Here is an 18,426-nt window from a genome sequence, read left to right as displayed (position 1 = left end):
TTATTCCAAAAATATTTTGTTGAAAAATCACTTTTATTCCAAAAATATTTTTTAAAAAATCCTCGATTATTCCAAAAATATTTTATGAGAAATATTTTTATTATTCCAAAAATATTTTTTGGAAAATCCACGATTATTCAAAAAATATTTAAAAAATCTATGTTTATTCCAAAAATATTTTTTTAATCAACGTATATTCCAAATATATTTTTTAAAAAATACTGGCTTATTCCAAAAATATTCTTTTTTAAATCAACGTATATTTCAAAATTATTTTTAAAAAAATCCAGGTTTATTACCTTCCATTTTTTTAATCCAGGTTTATTCCAAGAATTTTACAAAAATAATAAACGTATATGCCAAATTTATTTCTTTAAAAAATCCAGGTTTATTCCAAAACTGTTTCATTAACAAATCAACGCATATTCCAAATTTATTTTTTAAAACCTCAATGTTTATTCCATTAATATTTTTTAAAAATCCATGTTTATTCCAAAAAGGTTTTTTTAAATTCACGTTTACTCAAATAACATTTTTTAAAAAATCCACGTTTATTTAAATAATATTTTTTTTTAATCCACGTTTATTCAAAAAATATTTTTTAAAAAATTCACATTTATTCGAAAAATATTTTTAAAAAATCCAATTTTAGTCCACTTTTTTTCAAAAAATGTTTTTTAAAAAATCCAATCACGTTTATTAAAAAAATTCAAGTGTGGTACAAAAAATATTTTATAAAAATCCTCTATTGTTTCAAATATATTTTTTTAAAAAATCCACTTTTATTTTTTCAAATATTTTTCAAATATATATCTTTTTTAAATCCACGTTTATTGAAAAAATTTCAAAAATATTTTTTTTAATCAACGTATATTTCAAATTTATTTTTTAAAAAATCCAGGTTTATTACAAAAATATGTATTTACAAAATCAGCGTATATTCATTTTTTTTAAATCCAGGTTTAATCCAAGAATATTAAAACAAAAATAAACGTATATGTAAAATTTATTTCTTTAAAAAATCCAGGTTTATCCCAAAACTATTTTATTAAAAAATCAAGGTATATTCCAAATTTATTTTTTAAAAAATCCTGGTTTATTAAAAAAGTCTGTTTTCAAAAATCAATGTTTATTCCATTAATATTTTTTAAAAAATCAATGTTTTTTTCATTAATAAAATCAATGTTTATTCCAGTAATATTTAAAAAATCCCTGTTTATTCCATTTTTTTTGAATCACGTTTTCTCCAATTTTTTTTTTTAAATCACGTTTTCTAAAATTTTTTTTAATCACGTTTTCTTAAAAAATATTTTTTAAAAAATCCAAGTTTATTCAAATAATATTTTTTAAAAAAATCGACGTTTATTCAAATAATATTTTTAAAAAAATCGACGTTTATTCAAATAATATTTTGTAAAAAATCCACGTTTATTTCAAAAATATTTTTAAAAAATCGAAATTTATTCCACTTTTATCCGAAAAATATTTTAAAAAATGCTAGTTTATTATAAAAAGATTTTTTTAAATCCACTTCTGTTTCAAAAATATTTTTTAAAAAATAAACGTTTATTTGAAATATTTATTAAAAAAATTTTTTTATTACAGTTTAAAAAAAAAATTCAAGTCTATTACAAAAAATATTTTTTAAAAATCAAATATATTTTTTAAAAAATCCACTTTTATTTCTTCAAATATTTTTCAAATATATATTTTTTTAAATCCTCGTTTATTGAAAAAATTCCAGAAATAGTTTTTAAAAAATATATATTTTATTCCAAAAATATTTGTTATTCGAAAAATATTTGTTTAAAAAATCTACGTTTATTCGAAAAATATTTTTTAAAATTCATTTTATTCGAAAAATATTCTTTGAAATCTACGTTTATTCGAAAAATATTTTTAAAATTCAATTTTATTCGAAAAATATTATTCGAAAAATGTTTTTAAAAAATTCACTTTTATTCGAAAAATATTTTTTTAATTTCGATGTTTATTCGAAACATAGTTTTAAAAAACTCTACATTTATTTGAAAAATATATTTTAGAAATCCACGTTATACGAAAAATATTTTTTAAAAAACAATCACATTTATTCGAGAAATATTTTTTTAAAAAACAATCATATTTATTCGAGAAACATTTAAAAAAAAAAACACGTTTATTCGAGAAAAATTTTTAGAAAATCCACGTTTATTCCAAAATAATTTTTTTTAAAAAATCCATGTTTATTCTAAAAAGATATTTAAAAAAATCCAAATTTATCACAAAAATATTTAAAAAAATCCACGTTTATTCCAAAAATATTTTTTAAAAAATCCACGTTCATTACTTTTTTTAAATTCCTCATTTATTCCAAAAATAATTTTTACGAAATCCACGTTTATTCCAAAAGCATTGTTTAAAAAATGTCTGTAAAAAAGTTTACTTTTCCGATATTTCTTAGGAAAAAGTCCTACAAATCCACGATTACGGACCTTACAGGCCTCCACAAAAAGTATCATTATGTGTGAGTAGCGCCCTTCCCGTCTCCTCGTTACCCATGAAATGTTTGCCAAAAATTTCCTACTCGTCTTGTTTTCTCAATCTTCTGCCGTATTCCAAACAGCTTCTTGGTTGGTTGGTGGCTTTCAGATGATGATGATGATGATGACGGTGGTGACGACGACGACGACAACAAGTTGCTCACAATGATCATGACTACGATGCCTATGAAGATGATAATGATGTTGATGATGGCTGGTGATAACAGTAAGAAAATGTACGCGGTGTTTCAATTTCACTTTCATTCGCTCAGTGAATTGACTGAATAACGGTTGTGTTGCAAAATACACTACGTAAAACTATAGAGATACTCGGGCGTGCCAATATAATCCGCGGTTAAAAAGGACTCAAAACTAATAAACAAAAAATAAAAATTTAATGGAATAAAAAAATTCGTTAACTTTTATTTAAACACATGGACATTGATCTGATCATATGATCCTCTAAAAAGCATAAATAACTGTCAGCTTATTGAAAGCGAAAGACAAAAAAAAATAATAAGCCAAAAAGGATTACTTTCAAATGTGTTTTGTGAGTGTTGAGAGATTTTAATGTGATTAGTGTTACATATTTCTGAAACGTGCTCTAGAAACGTCATTCAAACAAACACTTTGCGGATAATTATTAAAAAAAAATCTTTAATTTTACTTTTCGTTGATCTTCACAAATTTTTTGATGGAATTACAAAAAGGTTGGTTCTCATGAATGCTTGTGTAAATTTGCTATCATCTACAACTAGAACAACAACATATCTACACGGGCATCTTAACCAATCCAATAATGGTTTTAAGGACACAACACAAAGTTACACAAATGAAATACCAGAAAACCTATTCACACTACGAGCTGGAAGCCTGGCTCAGACGGGAGCAGAGGTAAACACCCAACAACAGTTAATCAGTTTAACAAGTTAAGCGATCATTACAAAAACAAACGACTAATTGCTATAGTTATCCATCAATTTAGTTAACAAGATATTAACATGTATACGTATCGGAATATAACGAAGTTATTTAGAAATCTTGATATTCAAACGAGCATATAGATCACCCAATGAGAGATTATAATGTGCAAACCAATAAATAATCATAAATATTCATAATATGTTCAAGGACGTTCTGATAATTTATGTGTGACATTGTTTTAAACATATCCTTCCCTAATTCCATTCGCAAATATCCAAAATCCTTTGAAAATTGGAGCCGAACTTTATGATGCTGCATCACAATTAAGGCACAAAAAGGGCATTTCATGAAAATTTTTTGGTACTGATACAGAATTTCGGTTTGGACTTGACTTACTTACATTAAAGTTACACCGGCAAAAAGTGTGAATGTCCTTCCGAACTTCCAACGACTTCCCTATTATCAACAAATTGGAATAAAAAAATATTTTTTAAATCCAGCAGTGCCACAGATTGTGGACTAAACAAAATATGTTCCTTGATCAAAAAAGTGTCTGATCGAAAAACTGGTTAAGAGTTGGTTTGTCTATGTCCGTACGTCTGACTGGTTGGAGGGCAAGACAGCTCCTGAACGGAATACCTGATTTGGTTAAAACTTCGTAAAACTTTATATCTCCTACCGGCATAGCGATATCTTCATACTTCAGATATTTTGAAGATTTTTGCAACATATTTCATCCGAATCACGGGTAATTCCTCATTTCAAGTTACCGACCGTGAAAATATTTGGAATCAATTTTCCCCACTACATATAATTTCATTTCTTGAGACACTAGATGCCGGGTCATGCTTTGGATAGTTTAAGAACCTGTCGGTCAGTCTGACTATACGGTTGGAACGCCCGATAACTTTCGAACGGATCAATTGGTTTATCCCAAACTTTTCCCTTGTAATATTTTGACCAAATTAAGAAAAAGTTCATAGGCAGTCCACTCCTTCAGAAACCTTCCCAGGACATGTATTTGATAGTTTTTTTTGCGTGTCATATTTTTTTTACCAAAACGGTTGCTGGACTTGGACGATGTCGATATCTTAGGACGAAAGGGTGTACATTTATCAGCACAAACCTAAAATCTTGCTGCTTCTGTATTATTGGTGCTTCGGTGCCACACTCGACTTCTTAGGTAATTTTCTTCAGACTTGTCGGTGGCAAACTTGATGACAAGTCCATCGTTCTTTTGAAAGGAATTATGAAATCTTCACTTTTCCATCTGAATACACTGTGCAACCAAATTAAATGTTTTTGAAAATGATGGAAGAACTGGATTGATTATGAAAGCAGAGCTAAAATATAAGACTCCTGTATCGGCGTTTTTAACGTTTACATGGGAAAGTAATCAAAGTAGGCGGGGCAAATTTCGCCCATTTCTAGCTCTTTTTCTTCGAAATATTCGAGTTAAGATATCTTGGAATTCTTGCATTTTAGGTATATAGTGTCTGGAAGCTTTACAGCAGAGGATGTGCGGGATATTTTTGTTAAAAAATTTTTCCTTCGTGCGGTCTTTTTCGTCCTCTTTTCGAAAATCTTTAAAAAAAAAAATCCTTTAAAATGTGATCATATCAAATCCAAATATTCTACAAAATTATTCGCGATAAAATTTTACTATATTTCTCAGAACACAACAAATCTGTAAATCTTATCTAATCGCCAGGAGTCTATAAAACTGTTAAGGAATCCACGTTTATTTGAAAAACATTTTTTTAAAAATCCACGTTTGTTTGAAAAATGTTTTTTAAAAAATCCACGTTTGTTCGAAAAATATTTTTTAAAAAATCCACGGTTGTTCGAAAAATATTTTTTAAAAAATCCACGTTTGTTCGAAAAATATTTTTTAAAATATCCACGTTTGTTCGAAAAATATTTTTTATATCCAAGTTTGTTCGAAAAATATTTTTTTTTTTTAAATCCACGTTTATTTGAAAATATTTCTTTTAAATCCACGTTTATTTGAAAAACATTTATTTCAAATCCACGTTTATTTGGAAAATATTTTTTTAAAATAATCCACTTTTGTTCCAAAAATGTTTTTTATTTGAAAAATATTCTTTAAAAAATCCACATTTGTTCCAAAAATGTTTTTTATTTGAAAAATATTCTTTAAAAAATTCACATTTGTTCCAAAAATGTTTTTTATTTGAAAAATATTCTTTAAAAAATCCACATTTGTTCCAAAAATGTTTTTTATTTGAAAAATATTCTTTAAAAAATTCACATTTGTTCCAAAAATGTTTTTTATTTGAAAAATATTCTTTAAAAAATCCACATTTGTTCCAAAAATGTTTTTTATTTGAAAAATATTCTTAAAAAAATCCACATTTGTTCCAAAAATGTTTTTTATTTGAAAAATATTCTTTAAAAAATCCACATTTGTTCCAAAAATGTTTTTTATTTGAAAAATATTCTTTAAAAAATTCACATTTGTTCCAAAAATGTTTTTTATTTGAAAAATATTCTTTAAAAAATCCACATTTGTTCCAAAAATGTTTTTTATTTGAAAAATATTCTTTAAAAAATCCACATTTGTTTCAAAAATGTTTTTTATTTGAAAAATATTCTTTAAAAAATCCACATTTGTTTCAAAAATGTTTTTTATTTGAAAAATATTCTTAAAAAAATCCACATTTGTTCCAAAAATGTTTTTTATTTGAAAAATATTCTTTAAAAAATTCACATTTGTTCCAAAAATGTTTTTTATTTGAAAAATATTCTTTAAAAAATTCACATTTGTTCCAAAAATGTTTTTTATTTGAAAAATATTCTTTAAAAAATCCACATTTGTTCCAAAAATGTTTTTTATTTGAAAAATATTCTTTAAAAAATTCACATTTGTTCCAAAAATGTTTTTTATTTGAAAAATATTCTTTAAAAAATCCACATTTGTTCCAAAAATGTTTTTTATTTGATAAATATTCTTAAAAAAAATCCACATTTGTTCCAAAAATGTTTTTTATTTGAAAAATATTCTTTAAAAAACCCACGTTTATTGGAAAAAATATTTTTTAAAAAACCCACGTTTATTGGAAAAAATATTTTTTAAAAAAACCCACGTTTATTGGAAAAAATATTTTTTAAAAAACCCACGTTTATTGGAAAAAATATTTTTTAAAAAACCCACGTTTATTGGAAAAAATATTTTTTAAAAAACCCACGTTTATTGGAAAAAATTTTTTTTAAAAACCCCACGTTTATTGGAAAAAATATTTTTTAAAAAACCCACGTTTATTTGAAAAAAATATTTTTTAAAAAAACCACGTTTATTGGAAAAAATTTTTTTTTAAAAAAACCCACGTTTATTGGAATAATATTTTTTAAAAAACCCACGTGTATTTGAAAAAAATATTTTTTAAAAAACCCACGTTTATTGGAAAAAATATTTTTTAAAAACCCCACGTTTATTGGAAAAAATATTTTTTAAAAAACCCACGTTTATTGGAAAAAATATTTTTTAAAAAACCCACGTTTATTGGAAAATTTTTTTTTTAAAAAAACCCACGTTTATTGGAATAATATTTTTTAAAAAACCCACGTTTATTTGAAAAAATATTTTTTAAAAAACCCACGTTTATTGGAAAAAATATTTTTTAAAAACCCCACGTTTATTGGAAAAAATATTTTTTAAAAAAACCCACGTTTATTGGAAAACATATTTTTTTAAAAAACCCACGTTTATTGGAAAATTTTTTTTTTTAAAAACCCACGTTTATTGGAATAATATTTTTTAAAAAACCCACGTTTATTTGAAAAAATATTTTTTAAAAAACCCACGTTTATTGGAAAAAATATTTTTTAAAAAACCCACGTTTATTGGAAAAAACATTTTTTAAAAAACCCCAGTTTATTGCAAAAAATATTTTTTAAAAAACCCACGTTTATTCGAAAAATATTTCAAACAATCGACAATTATTACAAAAATATTGTTTGAAAAATCCACAATTATTACAAAAATATTGTTTGAAAAATCCAATCTTATTACAAAAATATTGTTTGAAAAATCCACGCTTATTACAAAAATATTGTTTGAAAAATCCACAATTATTACAAAAATATTGTTTGAAAAATCCACGATTATTACAACAATATTTTTTGAAAAATCCAAGCTTATTACAACAATATTGTTTGATAAATCCACGCTTATTACAAAAATATTTTTTGAAAAATCCACGATTATTCCAAAAATATTGTTTGAAAAATCCTCGCTTATTGCAAAAATATTATTTGAAAAATCCACGCTTATTCCAAAAATATTGTTTGAAAAATCCACGCTTATTACAAAAATATTTTTTGAAAAATCCACGATTATTCCAAAAATATTGTTTGAAAAATCCACGATTATTTCAAAAATATTGTTTGAAAAATCCACGATTATTCCAAAAATATTGTTTGAATATTGTTAAATAAATATTAAATATTGTTACCAAAATATTTTTTGAAAAATCCACAATTATTCCAAAAATATTTTTTGAAAAATCCACGCTTATTACAAAAATAATTCTCAGAACACATCAAATCTGTAAATCTTATCTAATCGCCAGGAATCTATAAAAATGAAAAACGGCATGGTATAAGTAAAGAGGTAGATTTAAATGAAAAAAATCTATAGATCCCTTGTTTTTCTTGAATTTCTAAAACTTCAAAATAAAAGCAACAATTGGGTTTGTTTACAATGCATTTTTTGAGCATTTTATAAAAAACGCGAAAAATGAATAAAGCGTTAAGTTTTCTCCACATAATCGAGTTGTGAATATGATAAACTGATTGTTTCCATGCAAATCTCACCAATTTCTTCCATACAAATGGTCTAAAAACAATTTTAAAAATCATTGAATTCGATTGTTTTTAAAATTGTTTGGCATATTATTCAAACACCACACACACATACACAGTTTGTTTATATTGTTTTGAAGTTTTAGGCATACTCGAATGAAAAAAATTAAATTGACATAAAGCTTTGGCTAACCTTTCTTATTAAACCATGAAAAACGGCTTTTAGGGTTAAAGTCGGACTTCATATGAGTTTATTCAAACTTGTCCCACAAAACGTCAAAGACAAAAATATTCTACGTCAAATTTCACTATGGGTCACCAAAGAAATAAAATGTGTATCTACATCACGTATCATGAAAATATCAGTATAAATTTTGCTGAAAAAAACATGACAATATTTCCCAATTTTTTGTTATGGAAATTTGTTCCTTCTTTTTCGAATTGGTACATGAAAGTAATATGAAACTTGGTTCTAGGTAAAAAGTGTCAAAAGAAGAAAAATTCTACACAAAATTTTATTATGAGTTTCAGAATAAACCATATATCTAGGTATACCAGGTTCTTTAGAAAATTAAATAACAAATTTATATATTTTAGTATGAAATTATTTGTTTTAATTTTGGACTGTTAATTTTACATAATTCAATACTGAATCGAAATCTAACAAAATCCTTCACTTTTTGGGATTATTGTTAAAGAAAAAAATGTTCCAAATGAAATTTCATTATGAGTCTCTGAATAAAAGAAATCTGTAACCATAACATATAAGATTCTTAGCAGCCCTTGTTTTTTATATAGGGTTTAGGGCCATATTTTACAAATTTTATACAGATTTTCGTCGTGAGTGGACACTATAAATATCTTATTGATGGTTTTTCCTTATGAACTCATACGGAAGATGTTGCGCGTTTCATTTAAACAGCTTTTGAAATATTTGTGGTGAATATATATTTGAAAAATATAGAAACCCCAGATCGGATGTTGTAAAAAAAACTTTTAACTTAAATTACCTATTTAGGATAAGCCATTGGTTGCTTATATTGTATGTGAAAATACATGGGAGGTCTACGGCTATGGTCCGGTGAAAATATAGGTGTCATATGGGCTCTCACATACACGATTTGGCGTGACCCAAAATAATACAAATGATAAATAAATGATAGGAGTAACTCCTGCTTTGGTGACATTTACAGAATTAACCCTAGAAATTGTCATAAATAGCTATATCATGAATGACCATAAAAAATCCAGTTAGGATATATCCATTTATGTAAATTTCTAGGTTTAATTAATAGTGAAATTTTGTGTAGAATTTTTCTTCTTCTGACACTTTTCGCCTAGAACCAAGTTTCATATTATTTTAATGTATCAACTCGAAAAAAGAAGGAAAAAATTTTCATCCAAAAATTGGGAAATATTTTTAATGTTTTTCAGAAAAATTGATACTGATATTTTCATGATATATATTGTAAATATACATTTCATTTCTTTGGTGAGCCATAGTGAAATTTGACGAAGAATATTTTTGTTTTTGTCGTCAAATCTCTGAAATTATGTTTTGTAGGACAAATTTGAATAAACTCAGATGAAGTCCGACTTTAACCCTAAAACGTGTTTTTCTTTTTTAGAGATTCCTGGCGATTATATAAGATTTACAGATTTGGTGTATTCTGAGACGTATAGTAAAATTTTATGGCGAACAATTTTGTAGAATGTTTGAATTCGATATCATCACATTTTAAAGGAGTTTTTGAAAGATTTTTGAAAAAAGGACCAAAAAGACCTCTTTAATGAACCGCATGAGGTTTAAATTGTTTAACAAAAATATTCCCCATCCTCCTCTATAAAGTTGCCAAAGAAACTTTATACCTAAAATGCAAGAATTCCAAGATAGCTTAGCTCGAATATTTCGAAAAAAAACTAGAAATGGGCGGAAATTGCCTTCCCCCCCACCTTTGGTTACTTTCCGATGTAAACTTTAAAAATGCCGACACATGTGTCTCATATTTTTAGCACTACTTTCATATTCTACTCAGTTCTCCCTGTCATGTTTGTATTTTTTTTTTTTGTCGCACGTTCAAATTCTGGACTACTTCTTCCCAACTCCATTAAGGAAGGTGACACTCATACTGAAGTTGTTATTCCACATGGTATTTATGTTATAGGTATAGCTGCCAGCCTTCCCAAAGTGATTCAATGTCCTTAACTTCCTCAATAAGAAAATCTACCGATTCCTTATACTCGCAGCTAATTAACTTGACCCCCTTGTGTAGAACAGCCGGACCGAGCCATACGTTGCTCTGGTCCAGCACGTCGTCCTGGATGAAAATGTTCCAATGACAATCGCTGATGCCCTCATTGGGATCAGCCTTGTCGATTATTGCTAGCTGGAGATCATATAGAACAACTTGTCGGGCAGTATTGCCAAAATGCTTTGGTTTAGACAAGCATAGTTTCTGCTGTTGCGAAGTTGTCAATATCTTCGCAACCACTGGCTTTGATTTTGGTTTGGTCGATTGAGGACCGCCGACCTTGGATGTAGTTGAGACTTTCACAGTCTCATCAGCCCTTCTCCTCTTATTTGCATCTACGTGGAATGGTTTCCTATTGTTCGTCAGCTCACTCACTTCCATCACCCTTTTGCAATGCTTCGGAGATGAGGCAGCTGAAGAGTCAAGTGAAACCGTGCAGGAGGTTTTGGATACTTTCCTTGTCTATTTTGATTTTTTCTCTGCCTTTTGTGATGGCTTTGGCTTGAGCGAATATATATCCTTATTCGAACAAGAGGGTACCTTGATCGTCAGCTCCTTAGGTGGCTGGATGGGTGTTCCTCCTGTTCTTAAAGTGGAAATTTCGTTGATAAAAAGTTCCTTCTTATTTGCGTGAAAATAGATCCTCACAAACTTGAGGTTAGATCTTATCAGCGGAAATTTCCTTACGCAAACAGTTTTGCGGATCTATATTTACGTGCCTATTGGGGTTCGACAAGCATGGTTTCTGTGAAGAGCTGGACTTTGCATTATCCTTGCTCGCATTCGCACACATAGAAGGTATCGACGAAGATGTACTGACTGAAGATATTTTTGTATCTGTAACAGTTAATTTTTCACTAACCTTCTCCGTCACCGAGGCATACGAATCAGTCGAATGGGTCGACTGTAACAATGTCATCATCTTCACAACCAATGATATTGATTTTGGATTGCTAAATTGAGAACCGCCGGGCGATGATTGTCACAGTGTCATCCGTGCTCTATCTGCCCGCATTTGCCCTAAGTCGCCCTTTGATCTTCAGCTGACTCACTTCCATCACCCATTTGCGCGGTTTTGGTGTTCAGGCAGATAAGAAACAAGTGAAACCATTCCGGAGGATTTGAACACCTTCTTTTCCATTTTTTGGTTTCTTGAAAGCTTGGGCGAATATGTATTCTTATTCGATCAAGAGATTCCCTCGATTGTCACCTTCTTAAGCGGTTTGATCTAAGATCACAAACATGAGGTTAGATCTCATCAGCTGAAGTTTCTTCCGCGATTTTTATATGCGTACCTTTCGCAGGATATAACTGCTCTTTGGTGTGCTTTCTTATCCATTGCTTCTCTGGCTTTCGTATTTTCAGGTCTGCGGTATCAACATTTTCCTCATCTAGTGCTTCTTGCCTGATAAATAACGATCCGACCCCGGTAGGTTCAACAATCCTTCCTGTGGATTGAGTTGCTGGAGTTGGAGACATGGATCTCCGTAATGTCCATGGGTTTATCCTCTTGTGTCAGTGATAAATTATTCCAAATGTCGTCCTCTCTTAGCGGGACGTTTTCCTCAATAAGATTGAGAAGTAGGCTGCTCTGACTGACGGACTGTCGTTTATGTCCTCCAGTTTCGGAGTGTCGTTCCCGCCTCCTAGCTGCAGTCCCTTTCGTTTCTACGCCTGAGATTGAGATGCTGGCAAGAGAAAAGAGGGATTCTGTGTCAGTGCCCATATTTGTAAAAATCAGTGGTACTGAAATTGATGGACTTGTGGTAGTGAAGAGTGGCGGCTGCAAGGCATCCACACCTACATCAGCAAACGATTTATTTCAGGGATTTTTTGGAAACTCAGGAAATGTCTCTTACATTACACGGAGGGAATTTGCATCGAAAATTTTGATGTTGTGGTCATAGATCGAAACGCAGACCTTCTGAGTGCAAGGCGGATGTAAGAGATCATTAACTTATTAATATGTCGCTCGTCCCAAAGTGTACTGTGAATAGTTAATTCACCTCATTGAGCCGCGACAACAACCTTCCTCCTCTTTTCACCGGTTTCGGGGAGCAAGTCCATGCTTCCTGACATAATGCTTCGAGAGCTCTATAAAATCCTACGGCGAGCATCTTAAATGACTAGTGGAAACTTTAATTCAAAGGAAAACTTTAATTCAGCGTAGCTGAGTAAGGTTGTCCATAGGAAAACTTTAATTCAGCGTAGCTGAATAAGGTTTTCCATAGGAAAACTTTAATTCAGCGTAGCTGAATAAGGTTTTCCATAAGAAAACTTTAATTCAGCGTAGATGAATAAGGTTTTCCTCAGGAAAACTTTAATTCAGCGTAGTTGAATAAGGTTTTCCATAGGAAAACTTCAATTTAGCGTAGCTGAATAAGGTTTTTCATGAGAAAACTTTAATTCAGCTTAGTTGAATAAGGTTTGCGATAGGAAAACTATAATTCAGCATAGCTGAATAAGGTTTGCCATAGGAAAACTTTAATTCAGCGTAGCTGAATAAGGTTTTCCATAGGAAAACTTTAATTCAGCGTAGGTTTTCCATAGGAAAACTTTAATTCAGCGTAGCTGACTTTCCGCAAACTTTTCCATAGGAAAACTTTAATTCAGCGTAGCTGAATAAGGTTTTCCATAGGAAAACTTTAATTCAGCGTAGCTGAATAAGGTTTTCCATAGGAAAACTTTAATTCAGCGTAGCTGAATAAGGTTTTCCATAGGAAAACTTTAATTCAGCGTAGCTGAATAAGGTTTTCCATAGGAAAACTTTAATTCAGCGTAGCTGAATAAGGTTTTCCATAGGAAAACTTTAATTCAGCGTAGCTGAATAAGGTTTTCCATAGGAAAACTTTAATTCAGCGTAGCTGAATAAGGTTTTCCATAGGAAAACTTTAATTCAGCGTAGCTGAATAAGGTTTTCCATAGGAAAACTTTAATTCAGCGTACCTGAATAAGGTTTTCCATAGGAAAACTTTAATTCAGCGTACCTGAATAAGGTTTTCCATAGGAAAACTTTAAATTAGCGTAGCTGAATAAGGTTTTCCATAGGAAAACTTTAATTCAGCGTAGCTGAATAAGGTTTTCTATAGGAAAGCTTTAATTCAGCGTAGGAAAACTTTAATTCAGCGTAGCTGAATAAGGTTTTTCATAGGAAAATTTTAATTCGGCGTAGCTGAATAAGGTTTTCCATAAGAAATCTTCAATTCAGCTTAGCAGAATAAGATTTTCTAGAGATTTTGAGCTTAGCTGAATAAGTCTTTCCCTAGGAAAACTTTAATTCAGCTTAGCTGAATAAGGTATTCAGCGTAGTTGAATAAGGGTTTCCTTAGGAAAACTTTAATTCAGCGTAGCTGAATAAGGTTTTCCATAGCTGAATGAGGCTTTCCATAGGAAAACTTTAATTCAGCGTAGCTGTATAAGGTATTCCATAGGAAAACAGTAATTCAGCGTAGCTGAATAAGGTTTTCCATAGCTGAATAAGGTTTTTCAGAGGAAAACTTCAATTCAGCGTAGCTGAATAAGGTTTTCCATAGCTGAATAAAGCTTTCCATAGGAAAACCTTAATTCAGCGTACCTGTATAAGGTATTCCATAGGAAAACTGTAATTCAGCGTAGCTGAATAAGGTTTTCCATAGCTGAATAAGGTTTTCCATAGGAAAACTTTAATTAAGAGTAGCTGAATAAGGTTTTCCATAGGAAAACTTTAATTCAGCGTAGCTGAATAAGGATTTCCATAGGAAAACTTTAATTCGGCGTAGCTGAAGAAGGTTTTCCATAGGAAAACTTTAATTCGGCGTAGCTGAATAAGGTTTTCCACACTTCAGCGTAGCTGAATAAGGTTTTCCATAGGAAAACTTTAATTCAGCGTTGCTGAATAAGAAAGATAATTCCTTTGAAATGTTTCCGCAATCTGGTCATTGAGCTCTTTGGAACATATTCATAAAATCATTAAAAGGAACATGTGTTTGTTATATCTAAACACATGTTAATTTTTACTTTGCCCCGAATCCCTATATGACAATAAATTTACTCGTGTCACATCACACTGATTGATGAACATTTTTCATAAATATCACTTTGCATGACTAAACTGTTTCTGCACTATCTTTGCGATATCAATAAAACGCTTAGCAACTTAATAAGCAAACAGAAACAAATTATGATTTCCCTTTGGCAAAGAAAATTCACCAAAGGAAAAAAATGTCAACGATCATGACATTTAACAACAACATTCAACAAAAAATAAACATTCGAGAAACGAATTTCCACATTTGGAAGGAAAAATAAAATAAATAAATGCAAATATTAATGCACTTGTCATTTCCCCTGGCCTTAACATTGTGCCGAAAATATTTGCAATCACATTCACACACACACACACACTGACAACCTTAAATATACAACCGATTATGTAATGTTTTCATAACTGAATGAAAACCAAACGACAGCAACAACAACAAATAACTTTGTGGTGAAAGAGGGTATCAACGGGCAAGCAAGCGCTCTCGAGAAAAATAAAGGCCGTCCCAGTAAGACAGGCAAAACCACTCTTATGACACTTTACGGTCACTGACACCAGACACGACAAGTGACTTAAAACAAACAAACGCCATACAACACTCACACACTCGTTGTGTCTTGTGGACATATTAGTCACATTCACTTAGGCGGCGACAACAACAGCTGAAGTAAGCAGCGATTAACGAACCCATGAAAATGACTTAAATGAAAACAATCATGCCCCATGCAACAGCAACGTCAAGCAAAACAACTCCACAAAGGTATTGGCCAGTCCAAGAGCAAGAGCAAAAACCCATAAACGACTATCATCCACAAACATTACCTAAATGATTGCAACCATAAATGGCAACTTGCTACACATGCTTGCTCATATATGGAGAAGCGTTACTACAGCTACTACCTCCCTGATCGTTGGCTGTGCTTTTCAGCTAAGCATGTGCCACACAATACCTAGAGATCAACTTCACCACTCATCCAGTACCGGTAAATGTCAACTTTCTGTTAGTTACCGTGGCAAAAATTTCAATTTTGTGTGCGATCTAAGGCCGGAGATAAAACAAGGAAAGTTATGACAGCAACAACAACAACAGCGGGAAAAAACCCAAGTCATTGTCAAAGTCAAATGCTTTGTTTTCGTTTTAGTTAAAGATATTAAAATACAGATGTTTAGTGCTGTTGTTGTTGTTCCTGTTTGTTGTAACGTTTATCGCGATTTTGTTTATCTAAATGTAGTTTTTTTTTGTGAGGAAACTATAAAAATATTTTCATTTTAATATCACTGGAGGAACAAGGGGAGATATCACGATTCATATTATAATTACGATAGCGGGATAATATGTTGGATTATCCTGACAACGAGGGACATTTTCATTGTTTTAGCAACATTGGCATGTAGTCAAATCAGAATACCCAATGCTTATACAATCAGACTTATGCCTATAATAGATATGTACAGTAGGGTGGGGCGATTTGAACACCTTATTGGTTCCTTCGCCTTTCTGATTCCAGGGATTGTACTGAGCAAAAAATACCACTGGACCATATGTCTACGGTGAAAATCGAGCCTCCCGATTTTGACTTGAATTTTTTATCCACAAGACAAAAACTGCCTTAAGGAGCATTCCAATGCTTTTGTGATGTACTAAAGAGTTCTTAATTATTGTCTTGGCTACAATTCTTGTCTTGTTGTTGCATTGAAAATCTCAATGGTTTGGCTGTTATATGCCAAAATATAAAAAAACGTGGATGAAAAACTTCAAAATCGGGAGCCAATCCCTGGAATCAGAAAGGCGAAGGACCCACTAAGGTGTTCAAATCGCCCCACTCTAGTGTACATATATTTTATAGGCAAAAGTGTGATTGTATAAGTATTGGAAAGCGAGCTTAGTTTGATAACTTTTCTATTAAGCTAAGTAATATGTCGGTTTCCATTCGGCCACTTAAAACATAATCGTATTCTGATTTGAATGTACATATGTCAATGCTGCTAAAGCAATGAAAATGTCCCTCTAGTGGACGTTTTTGCTCAATACAATCCCAGTAATCAGAAACGCGAAGGGCCCAATAAAGTGTTTTTTCCTTCAATAGAAATTGCCCCGGTCTAATATACACCCTGCAACGTGGACTTTTTTGCTCAATACAATCAAAGGAATCAGAAATATGTCCCACTGAATTAATGGTCTAAGACCCCACTATGTTTAGACCAAATTCTTTTCAAACAAGTAAAATCTAGCCATTTCCACCCTCCCATGAGTTCGTCTGGCGATCATCCTCGAAGGGAGTAACCCAATTGTTCAGAACTTTGTACATTGTAAAATTTTCTCTAAACTGAAGATCAAATTCGCAGATGAACTCTACACCGGTCCGCTCCACAAATAACCTTCCTCACAAGAGCTCAAAAATGTTCGAAATATTGCCCGAAGATAGACCTTGTGGTCCAGATTACACCGACAATTTTTCTAGAATGGCTCGAACGTTCCACAAATACCGCCCAACTGGCGTTCTTTTAATATTTCGATATTTTCGATAATATTTTAATATTGGACAAAGTGTTTTAGTTATCGAAATAACGTGGATAAGGTTAGGTTATAGACAAAACGTGGATAAGGTACGTACGTTATCCAAATAACGTGGATAAGGTATCAACGTTAGCCAAATAACGTGGATAAAGTACCTACGTTATCCACATAACGTGGATAAGGTATCTACGTTATCCACATAACGTGGATAAGGTATCAATGTTAGCCACATAATGTTGATAAAGTATCTACGTTATCCACATAACGTGGAATAGGTATCTAAATTATCCACATATCTACGACATCCACATAACGTGGATAAAGTATGTACGTTATCTACATGATGTGGATAAAGTATATACGTTATCCACAATACGTGGATAAAGTACCTACGTTATCCACATGACGTGGATAAAGTATTTACGTTATCCACATACCGTTGATGAACGATCTACATTATCCACCTGACGTGGATAAAGTATCTACGTTATCCAATTAACATGGATAAAGTATCTACGCTATCCACATGAAGTGGATAAAGTATTTACGTAATCCCAGTGACGTGGATAAAGTATCTAAGTTATCCACATGACGTGGATAAAGTATATATGTTATCCACAATACATGGATAAAGTACCTACGTTATCCACATGACGTGAATAAAGTATTTACGTTATCCACATGACGTGGATAAAGTATTTACGTTATCCACATGACGTGGATAAAGTATATACGTTATCCACATGACGTGGATAAAGTATTTACGTCATCCACATAGCGTGGATGAAGGATCTACATTATCCACCTGACGTTATCCAATTTACATGGATAAAATATCTACGTTATCCACATGACGTGGATAAAGTATATATGTTATCCACAATACATGGATAAAGTACCTACGTTTTCCACATGACGTGAATAAAGTATTTACGTTATCCACATGACGTGGATAACGTTTTTACGTTATCCGCATGACGTGGATAAAGTATTTACGTTATCCACATAGCGTGGATGAAGGATCTACATTATGCACCTGACGTTATCCAATTAACATGGATAAAGTATCTACGTTATCCACATGACGTGGATAAAGTATATATGTTATCCACAATACATGGATAAAGTACCTACGTTATCCACATGACGTGGATAAAGTATTTACGTTATCCACATGACGTGGATACAATATTTACGTTATCCACATGACGTGGATAAAGTATTTACGTTATCCACATGACGTGGATAAAGTATTTACGTTATCCACATGACGTGGATAAAGTATTTACGTTATCCACATAGCGTGGATGAAAGATCTACATTATCCACCTGACATGGATAAAGTATAAAGTTATCCACATGACG

At 30.9% G+C, this 18,426-nt stretch overlaps 1 protein-coding gene across 1 annotated transcript in view; it reads left to right on the top strand.

Moving 5' to 3' along the window:
* The first annotated feature begins 2,950 nt into the window (after positions 1–2,950).
* LOC141405678 (uncharacterized) overlaps positions 2,951–18,426 on the top strand; it is a 31,725-nt gene continuing 16,249 nt past the window's right edge. The window contains exon 1 of the mRNA XM_073990288.1: positions 2,951–3,232. The gene's annotated coding sequence lies outside the window, so the exon portion shown is untranslated. The remainder of the gene's footprint in view (positions 3,233–18,426) is intronic.

Source organism: Musca autumnalis, unplaced genomic scaffold (assembly GCF_047663935.1).
Source record: "Musca autumnalis isolate F117 unplaced genomic scaffold, ASM4766393v1 scaffold_5, whole genome shotgun sequence".
NCBI lineage: Eukaryota > Metazoa > Arthropoda > Insecta > Diptera > Muscidae > Musca > Musca autumnalis.
This window is presented reverse-complemented; position numbering and strand designations above follow the sequence as displayed.